The sequence below is a fragment of the Amblyomma americanum genome, chromosome 9 (genome assembly GCF_052857255.1).
Source record: "Amblyomma americanum isolate KBUSLIRL-KWMA chromosome 9, ASM5285725v1, whole genome shotgun sequence".
NCBI lineage: Eukaryota > Metazoa > Arthropoda > Arachnida > Ixodida > Ixodidae > Amblyomma > Amblyomma americanum.
In genome coordinates this window covers 42,038,313-42,042,519 of record NC_135505.1, presented here as the reverse complement: position 1 = coordinate 42,042,519, position 4,207 = coordinate 42,038,313, and the positions used below count along the sequence as shown (strand labels likewise).

General features: G+C 47.9%; 1 protein-coding gene across 1 annotated transcript in view; it reads right to left on the bottom strand.

Annotated features, from left to right (window-relative positions):
* The window catches only part of LOC144103309 (uncharacterized), an 8,251-nt gene extending 5,284 nt beyond the window's left edge, over positions 1-2,967 (bottom strand). Inside the window, exon 1 of the mRNA XM_077636063.1 lies at positions 2,788-2,967. The gene's annotated coding sequence lies outside the window, so the exon portion shown is untranslated. The remainder of the gene's footprint in view (positions 1-2,787) is intronic.
* Between the last annotated feature and the right edge of the window lie 1,240 nt (positions 2,968-4,207).

Sequence of the window (4,207 nt, the reverse complement as noted above, 5' to 3'; positions counted from 1 at the left end):
CCTGTTGGCAATCCTGCGGATGAGCCTCATGGTCTGCGGTGCGCAGCCGTCTAGTTTCCTTATTGTTTCGCCATTAAAGCTGTTGGCCTGAATCAGAAGTCCCAGAACTCTGATTGTTTCCACTTTTGGAATGAGAATCCCCCAAGCTTTGAGGGAGATTTACGGTTCCTCCTTACTGGCCCTGCCTTTCGGCTGGTATAGAAGCAGTTCCGATTTTTGCTGTGAACATTTGTCCCCTAGGTCCGACGTAACCTTCAATTTCCTGAATAGCCCTTTGAAGGGTGTCCTCTATTTGGGCATCGCGGTCCCTAGCGATCCACAACGTGATGTCATCAGCGCACATGCTGTGGTTTAGTCCTTCAATAGCCTTAAGTCTTTCAGGGAGTTTGATCATGATCACATTGAAAAGAAAGGGCGAGAGCACAGAGCCCTGTGGGGTCTCTTAACTGCCTAAATTAATGTCATCCGATTTGCATTCTCCAATATGTATTCGTGCTTCTCGGTCTGACAAAAAGTCCCTAATGTAATTGTAGGTTCCTTCGACTGCTACCAAGTCCAGAAGGTTCTCCAGAATGGCTTTATGTGTGACGTTATCAAAAGCCTTCGCTAGGTCAAGCCCTAGGATTGCCTTTGCGTCCCCGGTTTTCGCATCGATGATTTGGTGTTTTATTTGCAGCATCACGTCCTGGGTGGAGAGCCTGGGCCTAAAGCCCACCATCGAATGCGGATAGAGGTCATTATCCTCCATGTAGTTATTGAGCCGCGTTTGAATAACGTGCTCCAAAAGCTTGTCTGCACAAGAGGTTAGAGAGAAAGGTCTTAAGTTCTCTATCTGGAGTTTCTTGACTGGTTTTGGGATCATCACCACCTTAGCGGTTTTCCACTGATTTGGTAGTTTTACCTTCTTCCCAGCACTTCTGCGTAAAGTTAGTTAATGAACTTATAGAGTTATCGTCTAGATTGCGAAGCATTTTATTGCTAACGCAATCCGGGCCTGAAGCTGACTTGGTTTTGAGCCTGGCAATCTCCGCCCGGACCTCCGCTTCGCTGATGGGTTCGTCTAGGCTGCAGTTGTCTACGCCTTCATAGTTAGGTAGGGGTTCCTTTCTAGTGTCTCCTATGTATCTCCCCTGTATTTCCTTCATTAGATCTACCTCCGTACCTTTGTACAAGTGAAGAATGTTTTGAAGGTTCTGTCGCTGCGTTGTTTTGCAGCCCTGTGGATCCAGCAGGTATCGGAGTAGACTCTATGTCCTAGCTAGGCCTATATTTCCGTCCATCCTATTGCAGGTGGACTCCCAGTTCTGCCTGGTTAGTTTTAGCGCGTAATCTTCTATATTTTTATTGAGCCTTGCGATCTGTCTCCTGAGATTGCGGTTCCACCTTTGCCTCCTGAGCCGTTTTTCCATACTGAGATTAGCTACCCACATATGGAGGAGGTGGCTGTCCTCTAATTCCAGTGAATAGTCCTCCGTTATCACCTTGGTTGCGTTCTTGACGTCCTGGCCCAGTTTCTTAGCCCATTCACCAATATCCCTTATCTCACTCGCTTTTGTCTCGCTTCTTATTTCGCGAAAGACATCCCATTCAACAATTAGCTGGTTTCTGCCTTTTCTCCTGGCAGGGCCTGCGCTCACCACTGTTTCGAGAATAAAGAGATCGCTGTCTAGGTTTTCCTGGGTATTAACCCAGATTGCATCTCCCACGTTTTTGACGAAGGTGAGGTCGGGTGAGGTGTCTACGCTGACACTATTCCCCGTTCTAGTGCGGGTTTGGGGGTCGGCCTTTATGGTGAGCCCCTCTTGCTGTGCATCTAGCCAGAGTTCCCTTCCATTAACTCTTTCTTTTGTGTACTCCCAGGCAGCGTGTTGGGCGTTAAAATCTCCCACCACTACCAAAGCTTGCCTTTTGGCAATACGCAGAGTTTTTTTGGAGAAGAGGTCCAAATCGGGCCTTCCTCTGTTTCGGGCTGCTATAGATATTGAGAATAAGGCTGCCTTCTTTCTTTTTTTGCTGGAATAAGTTCAACAAGGACGTGGTCTACGTTGATAACCTTCGTGTCATGCTTAACGACTGCTAAGTTTCTCCTGACCAGGGTGGTTACCCCGGATCTTGCATCACCTGTACTAAATGACAAGTAGCCCGATTATTTTGCCATCCCCGCAGTTTCTTGTAAAGCGATTACATCCGGATTGTCTTTGCCAAGAAGGAGCTGCTGTAGGACCGCCCTTTTGCGACGGTACCCGCGGAAATTACACCGCCAAATCGAGTGTTTACTGTGACTGGCCATGATTGAATTGAAGATTTTCACCCAGTAGTATTTGGGTCGCAGCCGTCTGTGGTCCACCATGTACCTTCTGCTCTGTTTCCCTCTGCCAGTTATTAATACTCACCAACTCGGCCCTGTGTTTCTGGCTTTCTTCCGATAGCGCCTGGATGGCTTGGAAGACTGCTGCGAACTCTGCCTGCCAGCTTGCCTGGAATTCGTCCATTTTCTTCCATAGATCTGCCATTGTGGGCTCTTGCGACGGGTTCGCGCCTAGTTTCCTTTTCAGAGGTGGGGAGCGGGTGTCATCTACCTTCATCTCCACAGTGCTTTCAACGGTTGAGTGGGTTTTAATCGTGTTAGCTGTATTGACTGCGTTAGCTACTTTCTTCTCTCTTTTTAGCATAGCGTTTTCCTTTTCGAGGTCATCTACTCTTAGTGAGTTTCTCTACCATGATTCTCATCTTGGCTAGTTCCTTGGACTCCTAATTTTTTGGGGAGACCTTATCTACCCAGCTCACCTCCCTTTGCCAGTTGGCTTCAGTCCTCGGCCTTGACGACGATTTTGCCCTGGAGCCGGAGTGGCCGCTGGAGCCGGAGCGATCCCCGGAGCTGGAGCAGCCCTTGGAGCTGGAACGGCCCGGGAGATCGAGGCGAGGGAAGGAGTCGGAGCGGCTCCGGAAGCCCTCCCGGCTCCTTGAGCGGCTTTTCCGCCCAGGCGGGGGTGTTTTCTTCGCCTCCTCTTCTTTGAGCTTCCGCTCCCACTTGCGTTTCTTGAAGATGTACAGAGTTCGGTAGATCTCGCAACACTTCTTGTTTCCCAGTTCATGTCCCTTTCCACAAAGAGCACATTTCGGATCGCACACGTGTCCACGTTAATGAAGCCAGACGAATGTGGGCAAATAGTTTGCATTCCCGCGTTCAATCAAAAACTATTCTGCATAGAATATGCAATTAAGCTTGTAATTTAAGTTATATGCGCTTCAAAATGACAAAGTATATAGGTAGACGAATTCCGGCTGCCAGCAATAAATGAGACTGTCCCCCTTCCGACCTTTACTCTGGTACAAGTGGTTCTCGTCAGTTTTGTTGGAAGTCATTCGATACTTTGAATTTTTTAAAGTCCCTTGATCTTCGACTTAATGAGCTTTTACAATAATACACATTTTTGTTGAAGCTACAATAGAAGCTTTGAGATTAACTTTTTTTGAAGGTGAGTAAAGCAGACTTGTTCTGCAGTTTATATCTTTGTAGCATAAGCCGAAATGCGGTTTAGGAGAAACTTGGTGCTGTGCTAAAAAATATGCAGTGGAAGCTTGTTAATCTGGTGTGCAAAAGACCAGAAAGAAAAGAGAAAAGCTAACAAAACAATTTGTAAAGTTGTTCAGCTAGGAGCATAAATATTGTCGCCTGCTTTTGACATGAAAACTGCATGGCAACGATACACGGAAGCACGAAGAGCCTTAGTCGAACTGCAGTTTTGTAACAGTTCGCAGTAATTATTTGCCATGACACGCGCAACACTAATAGCCACGCGCCAGCGCCCAGTGTGCTTCTTAACGCCGTTAAAATCCAGCGCGCTGGCTGCCAGGTCACGTGGCAGGACACAGTATACCCTCCCTTCCTTCCTTTCCCACTGTGCATCCCGGCGTGATATCCGACTAGGCCTTCCGACGCGCCGTGCCATGGTCCGTGCTGCTGCGGTTCGTGTGCAGTGTGTGTCTGATTTCAAAATCGTTGCTTCGAACTTGCATTTGGGTTTCCTGCTTATCGCAGCTTGCGTTACGTGTCAGCAATGCAGCCGTTCGCGTACTTTGTGAAGAAGTAACCACGCCTAGAAGTATCTAGCCGTTTCATCTAGACAACACGTTCAATTTCAACCATAGAAGCCGCTGCAGTTTTTTTTTTCTTCCCGCCGCCGCGAAGCAAGAGTAGAAAGCG